The sequence below is a fragment of the Mobula birostris genome, chromosome 4 (genome assembly GCF_030028105.1).
Source record: "Mobula birostris isolate sMobBir1 chromosome 4, sMobBir1.hap1, whole genome shotgun sequence".
Classification (NCBI taxonomy): domain Eukaryota; kingdom Metazoa; phylum Chordata; class Chondrichthyes; order Myliobatiformes; family Myliobatidae; genus Mobula; species Mobula birostris.
This window is the reverse complement of record NC_092373.1, coordinates 42,209,163-42,227,851: the sequence shown is the minus strand read 5'-3', so window position 1 is coordinate 42,227,851 and position 18,689 is coordinate 42,209,163. Positions and strand designations below refer to the sequence as shown.

General features: G+C 41.0%; 1 long non-coding RNA gene across 1 annotated transcript in view; it reads right to left on the bottom strand.

The window, feature by feature from the left end:
- Positions 1-2,257: 2,257 nt before the first annotated feature.
- The window catches only part of LOC140196299 (uncharacterized), a 19,515-nt gene continuing 3,083 nt past the window's right edge, over positions 2,258-18,689 (bottom strand). Inside the window, exons 2-3 of the long non-coding RNA XR_011885668.1 lie at positions 18,066-18,173; positions 2,258-2,571 (exon numbers count right to left, since the gene is read on the bottom strand). This is a non-coding gene — a long non-coding RNA (uncharacterized lncRNA). The remainder of the gene's footprint in view (positions 2,572-18,065; positions 18,174-18,689) is intronic.

Genomic DNA, 18,689 nt, shown 5'->3' with positions numbered 1-18,689 from the left:
GCATGGACTAGATGGGCCTAAGGGCCTGTTTCTGTGCTGTAGTGTTCTATGACTCTAACAGTGTGCAACTGAGATTTTCTATTTCTTTAAGTTGGGATGAGTTTATTCCAGATGTCAACATCTGCCAAGACAATGTCCAGCCTCAGGTGGCTCTTTATTGTCAGTCATAGAATTAGATGGCCTGAACCCACATTTACCTACGTTTACCACCAATTGTCTTTGAGTATTGCCTCTTTAAGAGATCCCATCATGACAGAACACTGTAGAGGTATATTTTTGCTTCCTGGATTAGTTCGGAGACCCCAATCAGTTATGGTGTGAACATTATGTCACTAAAATGCATAATAATTCTCTCTTCCCAAGCCTGGATAACTTTGCACAGGTCTTCTTTGCACTGTGCAATGGGAAAACGTACTGTGTGTTAGAAAGACAAGTTTGACAGGGTTGATATGTCTGATGTGCCAGAATTCCCCTCATGGACTCACTTGTGAAGGTTTTCCATAAGGAATGGGATTCAAGGGCAAAGCAAATGGACAACAAATAAAATGTACCACCTCCTTCACCTCTTCTTTAGTTATTGTCCAATGATTATCATTGTGCAATTATAAAACCAATTGTTAAAAACTTTATCACAAAGGAACAAATATAAAATTCTCCAGAACAATGGCCATCAATACAATTACAATTTTACCTTGAATGTTAATATGATTTAATTTATGAAAGAATTACTGAAGGAATGTCAAATATCCAGCTTTCATTATAAGGAATGTTAAACTTTTGACCTTCATCACAAATCATTTGATACTGCTTGCTTTTCACAATCCTGAATCTGTTTAACGTTCATTAAAAACACTTTCTTAAAGTTTAGCTAGGACCTCAAGAGTAGACATATTTTAATTAACTATTCCAGTGTCTTTAAGTTTCTTTCAATTTGCTGTTCACAAAGATAGAACAGCCAGCCAAATGACCTTTATTAAAAGCAGTGAACCCCAACTGCTTGTAAACATGTATCAAAAATTATACCATATTAATGTCAAAATTACACATACATCACATTCACATTACACTGTTTTTTTATTTAAAACAAATGTAAAATGGCCCCAACATTTTATTTTCAATAATTATACATCAGGTTAAATATATATTCATATACATAATGATTTTCAACTATAAAATCAATCAAGAGGTGGGTCTTTATAACATTTAACAGCACATCAACTGCAAGGATATTTGTTCAAATCCTGCAGGTGGTCTCAATTTCAGTTTCTCCCCATCTCTGGTTTGTCCATCGATATTTTCAATGGTTCCATTTAATATCAGGGAAATGTATACAATATACAATCTAAAATTCTTGTTTTTTGCAGACAGAAGAGTGGCCCAAAGAATGAGTAAAAGTAAAAACATTAAAACCCCAAAGCCCCCCTACCCACAAGCAGCAGCAAAGCAATGGCCCCCTCCCACTTCTGCAAAAAAGCATCAGCACCCTCCTTCCATCAAGCCAGCAATAGCAAAGCCCCCAATAAACACCATGATCTGCAGTACAACAAAAACTAATCACTCACCCAACAGTTTGACATGACACAGGCTCTGTCTCTTCCTCATAAAGGGACAGAGAGGTGTCACCCTTTCACAGTGAGAGGGGAGACATAACAAAACAACTTCCTGATTTGCAATGGTCTGCCACGTCGCTCTTTTTTTCGAGTTCTCTGACTCGAGAATCGCAACAAACTCTCCCCCACCAATGAGAGCGAGAAAGAGAGAGAGAGAGAGAGAGAGAGAGAGAGAGAGCACAATTCGTCAAGTACACAGCCACTGTTCCGATGTTCTGTTTTCTCCCATGATGCTTCAGTCGGCGGCACTGGCATAGAATCAGCTCGTCCACAGGGCCGCAAAGCCTCGGAACCCCAAAGGTACACTGGCCTTCGAGGCTGCATCCTTGGGATATCAAAAAGTGGCCAGTCATCAGAACGCTGGGAGTGGGTCTCACCACTGCAGAAAACCAAAGTCTGAGTGTAACTCGAGGTCAGGGTTTCCACCAGAACCCCATCCACCCTGAGAAGGAAAAAGAGAGACACTAAACGTAGAAATTAAGCTGTTTCTGCAGGTGAGCTTGAAGGAGTCGCTATTGAGCACCATTGTAGCTCCCTGTCCTCCCCCTTCTTAATTTCCAGTGCCTCCTAATCCACATCTCGTGCAGTAACAAGTACATCATAGAACCTGATCTGTAAATTAATCCCAGTCCTACCGTGTACATCTTGTTTGCTCCCTGGTTATCATATGCCTGTACAAATGAAACAACATGGAACTTTCATACATCTTTATTAAATAGTTCCTGGCCCTCAACAATTCTTCATTCTCCTCATGGCTCCATCTTGCCAATTCTCCATGGTCTGGTGATTGGAGTATTCCCACAGTGGCTCTCATCGGAAATCTTCTCCCATAGTTTTCTGTCTCTTCATCTAGCTCCAATTCCTTTCATCCATCTGTCCTTCAAATTTGGTCTACGCCAAACTCAGCTGAGTTATTACCACCTAGATGGAGGGTATCTTCGGTAGAGTGTAAGGTAGTGCTCTATAAACATAGAAAATAGGAGAAGGATTAACCATCCAGGCATTTGTGTCTCTTCTACCAGTGGTGATCAAGGCTGTCATTAACTTCTGTACACTGCTCCTGCTTTGTCCTCACATCCGTTGGTCATCTAGCATTACCAATTTCTGGAATATATTTAATGACTTGGCCTCCGTGCCTTCTGAGCAGGGGAATTCCACAGCTCCTCCAACCTCAGAGTGAAGAAACTTCTGCTCGCAGTTCTAAATGGCATACACTGCGTCCCAGGGCTTTGACCCTTCTCTTTGAATTATCCAGTCACCAGGAGCATGTACCTTGCCTCGAGTCTGTTTAGTCCTCTTTCGTTCTTCTGTACTCCTGAGAATAATGATATTATCAACCCAATCTATCCTACCATTCCATGAATCAGTCTAGTAAAACTGTGGTTACATTCCTTCCACTGCAAGAGCATCCTTCCTCAAATGAAGAGACTTACGCTGCATGGCTAATGACAGAAACACTCCCACTAATATAGGTATAGCTGCAGCAAGACATCCTTGCTCCTGTATTCAAAATCTCTTGCAAAGAAGAAGAACATAATATTAGCATTCCTAAATAACTCCATTGTAATATTTGACCTCAATGACTGGTGTACAACTCATGGTTAAGTTTCCTGTCTGCTAAGCAATCACCATACAGATAATGATCTGCCTTCCTGTTTTTATAACCAAAGTTGATAAATTCACATTTCTTCGCATTAAACTGTATCTGCCATATACTTATTCACTCACCTAACCCATCTAAATTACATTGGAGCCTCTGCTTCCACTTCACAGCTCACACTCCTCCCAGTTTTGTGTCACGTGCAAACAAGCAAATCTTAGATTTATTTCTCATATACTAATTATTGATTTACAGATATCAAGAATAATTGGGCCCAATCACTGCCTGCCACCCAGGAAAATAAAACATTTACTCCTGTTCTTTGTCACTGGGTGGCACAGTAGTGTAGTGGTTAGCACCATGTTTCGCAGTACAGGTCCAATTCCCACCGCCGCCTTTAAGGAATTTGTATGCTCTCTCTGTGATCCCATGGGTTTCCTCTGGGTGCTCCAGTTTCCTCCCACAGGCCAAAGACATGCCTGTCGGTAGATTAACTGGTCATTGTAGATTGTCCCTGGATTACACCAGGATTAGGTTGAGGCGTTGCTGGGTCGTATGGCTCAAAGGGTGGAAAGGGCTCTATTTCAATAAAAAAAATTAAAAAAAGACTCCAGGAGATTTATTAAACATGATTTCCCTGAGCTGTCTTTGTCCAAACCTGTTGATGTCTCCCAAGTGATCTGTTATTACATCTTTATAATATACAGTAATGTTTCTCAAGGATGTCAGGTTAACTGGTCTGTAATTCATTTTTTCTCCCTCCCTTGTAGTCTGTTTCAAGCTGCATCAATGCTCGTGTTCTGTTTCTGCTATGTACTGTGGCTCTGTAGTCAAGTAATACTACCCGCAAAATCTTCCTGGCCTTCTGTTTGATCTGTGTGACAATGAAGAAATGATAAAGACCTCGAGATGTCTGTTGTATTTTGTCCATGGCAGATGGAAAGATCTTAGGGGATGCCTTAACTCCATGGGGTATTAATAACCAGGTAGCTATGACTCCCTAAATCCAAGTTCAACTGTGCATGGGCTTGACATGCATACAGCGTGCTAAAATATTTGGGCCTCTGCTAACACTGAGAATAACTTTTATAGTTTTGGTAAGGACTACCTCCCACCAAGAAGAATTCTCTGTGTTAACTTTAAATAATTACTTCTTTTTCCTAGTGTGAGGGATGACTATCAATAAGGCTGCCCCTTCACTATATGAGCCTTTAGCAACACCTCATTCTTTCCAACCTTGCACATTTTGTTCTATGCATGTGGCCTAAAGCCAGAGTGAATTAATCTCAGCTGATAACAAATAGACTTAGCTCCTGGACGATTGTGAATGTAAGCCTTGTACCCTATAATCATGTTGTATGGGTGAGTAAGAAGGTGTTTGTTAGCAGCAAAGGTATTTGTAGACCACAGATACTGTTACACTATTGTTTTTTTGCCCAGTTAGCAGGCATTGGCTGTAACCAATCCACCCCATGAGTACTGACTAAAGGTCACGAACCTGAATCTTCACCTTGGTTTCTCTCTCTACAGCTGCTTCCTGACATGCAGAGTATTTCCAGTGTTGGATCCATTTTCTTTTCACAGTTTCTTCAGGGTGTCAATGATGTGTTTGCAATTCCACTATGTACAGATTACCATAGTAGTCACTAACATACAATTGTAAAGTATTTGTGCAGGAAATACTTTGCAAGTAAGGTGCTCCAAAATACATTTTGTTTTTTTAATTGTGTATTCAGTCACTAATACATTTTTCAGTTCAAGTGGTCTCAGACGATTGTGGTGTTTCCCACTGAACCATGTACAATAACAAAGCAGGATCTTACCATGAGAAGAGAAAGTGAGCTTTTCCTCCATTGCAGAGAAACATAATCAAAATGGGAGCAGGAGTAGGTCATTCAGCCTTTCAAACATTCAGCTGCTTGATGTGGTAGAGAAATCCTCAGGTTCCTCACTGTCTGGGAGAAGGAATTTCTACTCAAAAATCTGATATTCATCCCTTGCCACATATAATGTTCTATGAAAGACACATCCTATACTCCAGCTCTTAGTAAAAGTGGATGTCTAATGACATGCACTGAGTTGGAGATGTACGACGAATCTGCACACATTTGAACTGTGTAAGATGCACATATTATTTGTACTTCCATCTCATTTTTATAAATACAGCATCCAGGCAGTACTGGCTGCCCTACTTACTCGATAAAAATTTAACCCCAAAATACAATTTCAGAATTACCTGGTGCTGATCAAAGCCATTTCTTCATATATTAATATTAATGGAAGATGTTGATTGATCCCAATTACTTTTGAAATTTACTTGAATAGTTTGGATGGAGCACGGAAGTGGTTTCTGATTTTCTGACATGCCTCTTGATGCCCTTATTGGCTAGATGGAGAGGCAGAGCAAGGTCCTGTCTTCCAAGATTTGCAGGAAATATCTAGGTCCATACTGAAGTGACAGTAAAAGTCTGTACTACTTCTCCCCTCTCGTAGAATGATATCCAAGGGCAATACAAACAAAAGCAAAATTTTGGCATCAGTTTACCTCGTGACCTCTAGGAGATGGAAGCAACAAAATCTGGGGATAGATGGCAGGTTTGGATTTCTTTCATCTGAGTTGGTGGTCTGAGTAGCATTACTTTACAGCAGAAAGAAAAAGATGTTGGTATGGCACTACAGGTATAGGCAGCTAGGCATGAGTCCTGATGAAAGGTCTTGGCCTGAAATGTTGACTTTTTTATTCCTCTCCATGGACGCTGCACCACCAGCTGAGTTCCCCACCATTCTGTATCTGTTACTCTGAATTTCCAGCATCTGCAGAATTTTTAGTGCTAGAGGAAAGACTGATGTCTTCTCATTATTATTGGTGTTCCAGCTTGACTTCTCGCTTCATGATGAGATTTTTGATGAAATGAGTCATTTCATACTGGGGAAAATGATAATGCTTCTGGAGACGCTGGGAAATGTGCACCGCATTGTAGCCTCAATCTGTTGAAAGGGGCTGGAAAGGGTCTGTAATAAACTCAGTGGTATTATGTCCTCTTTCTATTACACTCATAGCAACATCAATTAGCCACAGCTTCTTGCATTCTATTGGTTTCTAGGAATCTTGTTTCCTCTCTTTGTTCTATTTTAAATACAAATCACAAATTAATTGCTGTCCAATGAAAGCACAATGGGAATTCCACAGAAAGGAGACATTAATATCCATGATTCTGTGCGTGTATGTTGGGGGAGGATGTATGTGTGGAGGAGAGGAAATTGCAGTATTGGTGGGAGTAGACAGTCCTCTTCTATGGCATCCATGGAATGTAATGAATACAACCACCTCCTCTTAATATCATCGTTTGTCTGCAAACTGAGAAATCTCACCACCGTGTCCAGTGCCGAATTAACAAAGATCAAAAACATGTTGCAGCCAGACTGTTATGGATCGTACTGTCCCAGTGAAAACTTCTGATATAGTGGAAACAACATATGTTGGGAGAGCCAATAGAAAAAGGCTGATGCATAGTTTATAATTTCCCGTCCATTCATATTCCATGGTAGGATAAATCTTGGGTGTACTACTGGATTTTTGTGAGATTGCTTGCAGTCTTTGTCTTCCTCAACTGAATGAAGTTTCCACGTGAGGTCTCCCAGCTAATAAATTGGCTTAGTTGTAGCAAGAGCTATAGCAACACTGTATATTGTAACTTGGTGCACTTACTCCTTAATGGTCGATGATGAAGAGACAGCAACGAGCTAAACATTACTAAATCAACCCTGTGGAAATTCTCAGCAGAATATCCTCTTCCTCTTGGAAACAATTTGTTTTTCTGCTCAAGCATTAATGCCAAAAGTAATTTTAGGATTATACTGTTTACACAAGGGATGCTGTGTAAAATGAATTCTGTGCACAATATACAAGAAAGTTGGCCAAGCAATACAACATTGACCAGACATTTCTTTAAACCTGAGAAATGTTTCGAAACAGCTTAATATCAAAGTTACCTATTTGGTGAGAACAGTTTGCTCCTTAAGGGCTATGAAATAGTATCTGGCTTTTCCAAACTAGAGCAGCCTCGTGGCCCAACACATTGAACAGAAGGAGAGGGGAAATATTCATTACCCACTGGAATCTGCATGGCTGTGTTGATAGCTAAAATCATAAGTTATTTGCATTAGGGAGTGCTTTGTGATGGCCAGCATTTCCACTTGGAGTCATCAGCTGTCACTGTTTGTAACTCAGCCCATCTTGGTCTTCCGTCTGCATTTGCCCAAATGCAGACATCTGGCACATCTGATCTCCTGCTCCACCGCGGTGCTCACTATTGGATCTTGCGGCGGACACCTTGCACGTTAGAGAGAAGAGCCAGATCCACCTAACATTTGGCACCTTAACTTTATGGCAGAGAGATCTCGTGTACAAGTGGGAATCCCACCACTTGAATGACATTGCCAACTCTGGAAAAGGCAGGCTATATTTTTTTGACTCTGCCTATTTTAACAATACAGAATATATATACAACACCACAATCATGAACTCTGGTTTGGATCATGTATTCTTAGGAATTCCTGGTTTTATCTCCATCACTGATTTGTAAATGGGGAATAACTTTAACTTCAGCTGCAAGGCATCTGAATAAACAAGACTCTGCAGTTTTAACCCAATAAATTAATAACTTACATTAATAAAATATTTGGAGCTTGACTAAACTTCACTTTTGTTCCTGTGCCGAAATAAATAGGTAGAAGGGAAGGTGAAGTGGGGAGGGGGTCAAATTGACTCCAAGATAACACACTTGATAATGGAAGACAGGCCTTTCCTTTGGACTTCAGCAGCAATGGCAGCTACCACTAAAAAAACCTCTCAAACTGTGACATGAAATTTGCTTATTGACAGGAAAAAATGTCAATTATTTTTTCTTTCTTGAATTTTTTTCTTTCTTTCTCTATCTACATATCTATTTGTATTTGTTTTGCATTTGCACAGATTGTCTTCTTTCCCGCATTGATAGTGTGTTAGTTTCTATGTGCAGATTTTCATTGATTCTATTGTATTTCTTTGTTCTAATGTGAATACCTGCAAGAAAATGAATCTCAGAGTAGTACAGTATATGATATATATACAGTGGCGTGCAAAAGTTTGGGCACCCCTGGTCAAAATTTCTGTTACTGTGAATAGCTAAGCAAGGAAAAGATGAACTGATTTCCAAAAGGCATAAAGTTAAAGATGACACATTTCTTTAATATTTTAAGCAAGAAAACTTCTCTATTTCCATTTTTTACAGTTTCAAAATAACAAAAAAGAAAATGACCTACTCCCAGGAATCGAAATTGTCTACAGAACAGATGGCAGACTTTTCAATCTTGCCCGTCTCAAATCCAAAACGAAGACATCCACGAGTTCCCTCATCGAGTTCCAATACGCAGATGACAACAGTGTTGCCGCTCTTTCAGAAAACCACCTACAACAGATTCTGACTGCCTTCAACTGTGCATACACGAAACTTGGACTTACCATCAATTCCAAGAAGACTCAGATCATCTATCAACCTTCACCAATTGGGACAAATCGGATAGAACCATCATTTCAACTTGGCGAAAGAACCCTGGAAAACGTGGACCACTTTCTGTATCTTGGAAGTCACCTCTCCTCCAATGTCGACCTTAATGACGAAATCCAACATCGTCTTAAATGCGCTGGAACAGCTTTTGGACGTCTCCGAACAAGAGTCTTTCATGATCGTGACATCCAAACAGACACCAAGATGTTAGTGTACAAAGCAGTGGTGATCCCAACACTCCTGTATGCATCAGAAACCTGGACAACATACCGACAACATCCGAAGGCACTTGAAAAGTTCCATCAACGCTGTCTTCGAAACATCTTAAATATCAGCTGGGTGGATAGAAGAACCAACGTCAGTGTGCTAAATGAAGCAAAAACAACAAGCATTGAAGCCTACATCATCAAGATCCAACTAAGATGGAGCGGTCATGTTGTTCGGATGAAGGACGAACGTCTGCCAAAACAAATCTTCTACTCCCAGCTTAAAGGTGGCAAATGTAAAAGAGGCGGATAACAGAAGAGATTCAAAGACGTCTTAAAAGCCAACATGAAGAAATGTAACATCAACATCAACAACTGGGAAACCAATGCAAAGGACAGGAAACTCTGGCAAGCCATCATCCGAGAAGGAACAGCAACTTTCGAAGCCAACAGATGTGCAGAAATAGAAGAAAAGAGAAGAAAATGGAAAGAGAGGCAGCAACAACTAAAGCCCAATCTGCCATCTGGAACTACCTGTCCTCAATGCGGAAGAACTTTCAAAGCCAAGATTGGACACATAAGCCACTTGAGAGCCCATCAGTAGATCAAAAGAACGAAGACCATCATCCTCGACCTCGAGGGATAGCCACCACAACGACGATATATATATATACACACACACACACACACACACAGATAATAAATTTATCTTGAAATTTGAACTTCGAATGCTCGAAGTATATTACCATTCCTCTAAGTGATGGCCCTTGAGTGCCAGATAGCTATTCTACACTATGGTGATTCTCAGTTACTCACTCTCATCCGGAAAATATAAATCCCAACAGCAGTGACGTTGTTAATAATAATGAAGTTTCACAGCATATTAAAATATTCAAAAATCTGTATACACAACTTTAATAAATTAGGTTTTGTCTATATTCACCTATTGTATTCAAATGAAATCAAGCAATTGATCAGAAAATACAAGAAAAAGAGATTCTACCAAGCAACTTGAAAAAGAATTGCCCAGGTAAGCAATGTTCTGAATGGAAGATTAAGGACGACATTCCGAATCATTGTTGTGTCAGGGGATGCTTAGCAACCAGTATTCTCACTTCTGGATCAGATCTGGATTGGCTTAATCTTCTCAGATTCTTTAGCATATCTAAGAATTACCAGAAATGATAATGCTGCATCGTATAATCTACTAGAAATAGCCCCTGCTTCTCTCTTTGCCAGTAATTTTAAGATATCGTTATTTGAAAAAGAACAAGTGAGATACAGGCAAGACCTTACCCACATTTTTACCACCAACTAACACAATTAAAATGTATTGATTATTTGTATAACTTGTTGCTAGCTATGGGAGTTACTATAAGATCAATACACTTTACAAAGTAAACAAAAAAGGCCTTATGAACTCTGGCCTTCATACACAAAAGAATGAAGTGCATAGAATAAATATCACAGTTTTTCAAAGTCCTCGCTAGACTATACTTGGATTATTCTCTGAGTAGATTCAGTTCCACACTCCAGAAAGAATATATTGATCTTTGAGAAAGTGCGCCAAAGCTTTACTTGAATAACAGCTACGTACTAAGGGCTGAATTACAAAAGAAGATTAAACTATTCCCTGGAATTTAGAAATTTAATCATGAACATTTTAAATGTACAAAATAGGAAGAGAAACTGTTAAATATTTAGAGGATCTATCTCTATTAATTGAAGTTTGCAGTGCTACATTTGGGGTTAGGTCTATTAAGAATGAGGTTAGAAACCATTTCAAGTTCAAACTTCAAAGTGCAATTTACTATCTGAGTACATACATGTCACCATATGCATCCCTGAGATTCTTTTTCTTGTGGGCATACTCAGCAAATCTATAGAATAGCAATTGTAAACAGGATCAATGAAAAAGCATGAGCATAGGAGGCAATAAACTGTGTAAATGCAAATATAAGTAAATAGCAATAAATAAGGAGAGCATGAAATAACAAGATAAAGAGTCCTTAAAGTGAGATCATTGGTTGTAGGACTATCTCAGCAGATAAGTGTAGTTATCCTCTGTTGTTCAAGAGCCTGATGTTTGAGGGGTAATAACTATTCTTGAACTTGGTGGTGTGGTTCCTGAGACATTTGTACTTTCTACCTAATGGCAGCAGCCTGGGTGGTGAGGATCTTTGACGATGGATGCTGCTTTCTTACAACAGTGTTTCAGGTTAGTGTGCTCAATGTTTGGGAGAGCTTTACCTGTGATGTACCAGGCCGAATCCACTCCCTTTTGCCGGATTTTCCATCCAAATGCATTGGTCTTCCCATAACAGGCTGTAATACAGCCAGTCAGCACACTTTCCACTGCACATCCGTGGAAGTTTGTCAAGGTTTGTAATGTTACGCTGAATCTCCACAGACTCCGAAGGAGTGAGAGGTGCTGTCGTGCTTTCTTTGCAATTACGTTTATATGATGGGTTGAGGACAGGTCCTCTGAGATAGTGACAGCCAGGTATTTGAAGAGAGTGATATAAATTTGGAATTCTTTGGCAACTTGTTTTCCCACAATTATATATTAAATCTGATATTAATAGATTTATGTAAACCAAAATTATTAAGGGGTATAGGGTAAGGAAGTTGATCATGCATAGCCAAACAAGAGGAGCAGGTTTGAGCTATTGACTGCCCTACTTATATTCCTATGCACTGGCTAACATTTTGCCTCAAGGCATGGTTAAGGCATTGGACTAGCGACCTGAAGGTCGTGAGCTCAAGCCCCAGCCGAGGGAATGTGTTGTGTCCTTGAGCAAGGCACTTCATCACACATTGCTCTGCGACGACACTGGTGCCAAGCTGTATGGGTCCTAATGCCCTTCCCTTGGACAACATTGGTGTCGTGGAGAGGGGAGACTTGCAGCATGGGCAACTGCTGGTCTTCCATACAACCTTGCCCAGGCCTGCGCCCTGGAGAGTGAAGACTTTCCAGGCGCAGATCCATGGTCTCGCAAGACTAACAGATGTCTTTACCTTTTTAAGCAGAGAAGCTGTAAAATATTTAATTATTTGTGAAATGTTTTGAAGTGTACAGACAACATACACGGACCTGCACAGATACTTGCTGCTTCCTTTCTAAATTAACCTACATTGCAATGGTTGTCATGACCACAATTTAGAAGTTGTCAATTATTAATTGAATAGAAATCCCATTATTATCCATCTCTCTCATATTTCATGTTTGTGTATGGTTTCTAGGATTAGATGTTAGTTAGTAGGTACTTTTAAAAGCTTGATTACTGGGTGAACACTTTTACACTGTTCCAAGGTCCTATTTCCCTGAATTCCTATCCAAGATACAGATGAAACATGGTGACTGTTCCACATTACCTCTGACATTAAGTATCACTCTAATGCTGCTTGTGAAAATCACATATAGAGAGAGAGAGCTTTGAGTCTGATGTTTACAGTGCTATTGGAGGTTCTTGTGCAAACCTGACATGGAATTGACATTGATAGTTCACACATTGTTGGCTCTATTGGTGTATTGAATGTTCTGACAAACCTCAGCAATCACGCAGATATGATTTCTGCAGCCAGCTCTTCAGGAGACATCACACAGTACAAGTGTTTCTCTCCCAACTACAGGATTGATGGATTCTACATGGATGAAAGGGCATAGGAATGTTCTTTCGGCGGGGAGCGGTGCTGAAGAATACCACTTTCCAGAAACATGCTTTTTGTATCTGCACTTTGGGCAAGGTGCATGCTCTACTTTCTTAGCTGGTGCGAAGGAAAGAAAATTAGCTGGAGCCTCGTGTTTGGGGGGCCTCCCTACAGTACCAGTGAACAGCAAATTGTTCCATGTGGCCAAGTTCAATAGCAGCAGCATGGATTGAGCCTGAGACCAAGAATGTCCCTGTCCCTAAACTCATGGAAAAGCAGTTAAAGGAAATACAAGTTGCCTTTGAAGTCACTGTAGGTTACAAATCTCAGTGTGGATGGAATAACAGTTTTGAGTGTTGACCCTTCGAGCAGCATCAGAGTTAGGAAAAAACAGTTGATTTGTAAGTAAATTAAAAAACACTGCTTTTCAAACCAACTGAACGCACTGCGTGTTGCATCAGAGTTCATGTCATTTGTGGAAATTTAACACTGGAAATATGCTAAGGAGGCAAATTTCCTGCATTTTCTGCTATACATTAGGTTAAAATTTTCAACAACAGAGCATTATTTTCTTTCAAGTCACATGAACACATTTCTAGCCTAGGATATCTATCGTGAATCAGGTTATGTTTACAACTGCTTTGTATTTAAGCAATCTCAATTTACTTTTATCAACAGAATGGACTCACGATGCCTGATAGCACAAACCGTGAACGTCTCCTTCTGTGTCATAGTTGAGCAGAGATTTTATAATTAGTTATTGCTCTCCGCTTCTTCCAGTTTTACTGTCAATTTCTTTGATATACTGTTGCATTAAAACATAACCTCAAGTGCCATTATTTTCACTTCCCTTTACTCTTAGCTGGACCGCTTCTATCTACAGACCATGCTTGTTTAAATTATTTGAAGTTGCTGCTATTTACTGCATGGTAATTGAAATATGAATAGTCTAAGGAAGTTACTTTCTTATTCCATTTTGATGCTATCACAATTGTGAAATTTGGTTACATTCCTTAAATTTGCCAACACCAAGGAACACTCACTCCCGCCAACTGGAGAGATGACTACACATATTGCTCATTGTGTAGTGCATGATCAAGAGAAACTTAAAATTGACACAAACCCATTGGGTGTAATCAGAGGTCATTAGTTAACAGACCTATTACTCATTATCTGCAAAGCACAACTAAAGTTTATTAAAAGTAATACTGAAGAGTTACAAATCACCACCATTAGGTTTTATTAGGTTGCAATATTTAACTTACACCTCCTCATTAACTCTTGAACCTGGAGCATGTCAATCAGTAATAGATCTGAATCTTAAGCATATTGTAATCATGAAACTATGCTGAGCTGTGTAAAACCTTCAGCAGAATAGGAATTAATGAGGTGGAGCGTGGTTGGGAATCGGTTGGGGGAAGTGGTTGAAACTGATAATCAGTCTCTTTCCCAATAACTGACCCCACTCCACTCACAGAGAGGAAAAAATAGAGTGACATCACTGAACTTAAAACAGGTTCACATTTAACAGGTTCTTAAGCTTGCAACTCAGCATATTAAAAACAAGCTGTATATTAAGGCAATGAATTGAATTTTTCTGTGGAATACAATCCAAGTATCAGAAATTTTAAGTGTTAGTGGCATTTCACCCTCAAGTATACTATTAACAGCCTGAGGCACTTTGACTGACCACTCAGAACAACTTGTGATTACTTCCAGATTCCTGCCAGAACAAAAAGGTGGACTGACTTTCCAAGGTATTTTCAACACACATGGGTTTGAGGATTTTCTGCTCGAGGGGGGAGAAGCTGCACCAAATTGGGAAAGTGCCCACTTTACACCTGCCTGAGGTTACTCTCCATTGACTTTAGGCAGCCAGTTTCCACTGGGCAAGACTGGATTCAGAATTCCTCCAGTGAAACCAAAACCTTGCAATTATTCATGGCTACAAACCTTGACAGAGACAATAGACTGATTTGGGTGTAGGGTGACATGGCAGCAGGAGGCCTGGGCAATTTTCTCCTCTTAGAACATAGAAATTTACAGCACATTACAGGCCCTTCAGCCCACAATGTTGTGCTGACCATTTAACTGACTCTAGAAACTGCCAAGAACATCCCCACCGCATAGCCCTCTATTTTTCTAAGCTTCATGTACCTATCCAGGAGTCTCTTAAAAAACTCTATCATTTCCACCTCCACCGCCGGCAGCCCATTCCACGCACTCACCACTCTTTGCGTAAAAAACTTACGTAGGTACATCTCCTCTGTACCTACTTCCAAGCACCTTAAAACTATGCCCCCTCGTGTTAGTCATTTCAGCCCTGGGAAAAAGTCTCTGACTATCGAGGAACATGTCGAGGAACCGACTAGAGAGCAGGCTATTCTGGACTGGGTTTTGAGCAATGAGGAAGGGTTAATTAGCAATCTTGTCGTGAGAGGCCCCTTGGGTAAGAGTGACCATAATATGGTGGAATTCTTCATTAAGATGGAGAGTGACATAGTTAATTCAGAAACAAAGGTTCTGAACTTAAAGAGGGGTATCTTTGAAGGTATGAGACGTGAATTAGCTAAGATAGACTGGCAAATGACACTTAAAGGATTGACGGTGGATATGCAATGGCAAGCATTTAAAGGTTGCATGGATGAACTGCAACAAATGTTCATCCCAGTTTGGCAAAAGAATAAATCAAGGAAGGTAGTGCACCCGTGGCTGACAAGAGAAATTAGGGATAGTATCAATTCCAAAGAAGAAGCATATAAATTAGCCAGAGAAAGTGGCTCATCTGAGGACTGGGAGAAATTCAGAGTTCAGCAGAGGAGGACAAAGGGCTTAATTAGGAAGGGGAAAAAAGACTATGAGAGAAAACTGGCAGGCAACATAAAAACGGACTGTAAAAGCTTTTATAGATATGTAAAAAGGAAAAGACTGGTAAAGACAAATGTAGGTCCCCTGCAGACAGAAACAGGTGAATTGATTATGGGGAGCAAGGACATGGCAGACCAATTGAATAATTACTTTGGTTCTGTCTTCACTAAGGAGGACATAAGTAATCTTCCAGAAATAGTAGGGGACAGAGGGTCCAGTGAGATGGAGGAACTGAGCGAAATACATGTTAGTAGGGAAGTGGTGTTAGGTAAATTGAAGGGATTGAAGGCAGATAAATCCCCAGGGCCAGATGGTCTGCATCCCAGGGTGCTTAAGGAAGTAGCCCAAGAAATAGTGGATGCATTAGTGATAATTTTTCAAAACTCGTTAGATTCTGGACTAGTTCCTGAGGATTGGAGGGTGGCTAATGTAACTCCACTTTTTAAAAAAGGAGGGAGAGAGAAACCGGGGAATTATAGACCGGTTAGCCTAACGTCGGTGGTGGGGAAACCGCTGGAGTCAGTTATCAAGGATGTGATAACAGCACATTTGGAAAGCGGTGAAATGATCGGACAAAGTCAGCATGGATTTGTGAAAGGAAAATCATGTCTGACGAATCTCATAGAATTTTTTGAGGATGTAACTAGTAGAGTGGATAGGGGAGAACCAGTGGATGTGGTATATTTGGATTTTCAGAAGGCTTTTGACAAGGTCCCACACAGGAGATTAGTGTGCAAACTTAAAGCACACGGTATTGGGGGTAAGGTATTGGTGTGGGTGGAGAGTTGGTTAGACAGGAAGCAAAGAGTGGGGATAAACGGGACCTTTTCAGAATGGCAGGTGGTGACTAGTGGGGTACCGCAAGGCTCAGTGCTGGGACCCCAGTTGTTTACAATATATATTAATGACTTGGATGAGGGAATTAAATGCAGCATCTCCAAGTTTGCGGATGACACGAAGCTGGGTGGCAGTGTTAACTGTGAGGAGGATGCTAAGAGGATGCAGGGTGACTTGGATAGGTTGGGTGAGTGGGCAAATTCATGGCGGATGCAATTTAATGTGGATAAATGTGAAGTTATCCACTTTGGTGGCAAAAATAGGAAAACAGATTATTATCTGAATGGTGGCCGATTAGGAAAAGGGGAGGTGCAACGAGACCTGGGTGTCATTATACACCAGTCATCGAAAGTGGGCATGCAGGTACAGCAGGCGGTGAAAAAGGCCAATGGTATGCTGGCATTTATAGCGAGAGAATTTGAGTACAGGAGCAGGGAGGTACTACTGCAGTTGTACAAGGCCTTGGTGAGACTACACCTGGAGTATTGTGTGCAGTTTTGGTCCCCTAATCTGAGGAAAGACATCCTTGCCATAGAGGGAGTACAGAGAAGGTTCACCAGATTGATTCCTGGGATGGCAGGACTTTCATATGAAGAAAGACTGGATGAACTGGGCTCGTACTCGTTGGAATTTAGAAGATTGAGGGGGGATCTGATTGAAACGTATAAGATCCTAAAGGGATTGGACAGGCTAGATGCAGGAAGATTGTTCCCGATGTTGGGGAAGTCCAGAACGAGGGGTCACAGTTTGAGGATAGAGGGGAAGCCTTTTAGGACCGAGATTAGGAAAAACTTCTTCACACAGAGAGTGGTGAATCTGTGGAATTCTCTGCCACAGGAAACAGTTGAGGCCAGTTCATTGGCTATATTTAAGAGGGAGTTAGATATGGCCCTTGTGGCTACGGGGGTCAGGGGGTATGGAGGGAAGGCTGGGGCGGTGTTCTGAGTTGGATGATCAGCCATGATGATAATAAATGGCGGTGCAGGCTCGAAGGGCCGAATGGCCTACTCCTGCACCTATTTTCTATGTTTCTATCCAGACGATCAATGCCTCTCATCATCTTATACACCTGTATCAGGACACCTCTCATCCTCCGTCACTCCATGGAGAAAAGGCCAAGTACACTCAACCTGTTCTCATAAGGTACGCCCTCCAATCCAGGCAACATCCTCGTAAATCTCCTCTGCACTCTCTCTACAGTATCCACATCCTTCCTGTAGTGAGGTGACTAGAACTGAGCACAGTACTCCAAGTGGAGCCTGCCCAGGGTCCTGTATAGCTGTAACATTATCTCTCGGCTCTTGAACACATTCCCACAGTTGATAAAGGCCAACACACCATATGCCTTCTTAACAACACTGTCAACCGGCACAACCTTGATAGCAACTCACCCAAAACAGATAGGCAGTGGGGGGCCGGGGGGGGGGGAGGGTTGATGGTGCAGGCTTGAAGGGAGTAGCTGGAGGTCAAAAGTTTGGTTTTGTTGGTCATATGATAGCTCATAGGGGAGGCCTCAAGGTAGTAAAAGAAGCAGAAGGACTACTTTTCTTAGAGGAAGCAGAAACACCAGAGCAGCTTTCCAGCACAGGCCACAGTTTCACACCGTCAGTTGTCTTTGCTTTCTACTTAGGTGAACAGGTTTAGATTGTGCCGAGTGGGTCCAATGTGGATAGCTGGTGAGTGAGTCACTTGGAATTTCTAATTCCCAGTCTTTACCAACTGGTTAAGAGTTAAAATCAGTTACCAGTATGATGGGAGACTGGAAGCCTCTTCCGTCCAAGGGTTTCTGCCATTTCTTTGCCAAGTTAACATAGGCCAGTGAGAAGGGCTTCTGAAGAAAATCTGTATATATCTGCAGTAACCAAAAGCAAAATTACCCATTATCTGGGACATCTTTTGAACAATTCTAATAACCCACCCCCAGTACTCATGCAGACATTAACTGAGCAAAAATAAAACAATCTGGCAACGTCTGTCAAAGGAAATGGACAGTTGATATTCCGTTGAGACTTTTCGTCTGATCGTTTTTTTTTTCGTTTTCTCATTTCAATTGAGTCTTTATACTTCCACTTAATTGCTGATCTGAATTTCCTTTCAGGACAAATGGGGTGAAGGCCATTCGGTACATGAATTCTGCTGTTCTTGGCCTGTACTCCAGTAAACCAACTGCACAATTAACTCAAGCAACACACATCAAAGTTGCTGGTGAACGCAGCAGGCCAGGCAACATCTCTAGGAAGAGGTACAGTCGACGTTTCGGGCCGAGACCCTTCGTCAGGACCAACTGAAGGAAGAGTTAGTAAGAGATTTGAAAGTGCGAGGGGGAGATCCAAAATGATAGGAGAAGACAGGAGGGGGAGGGATGGAG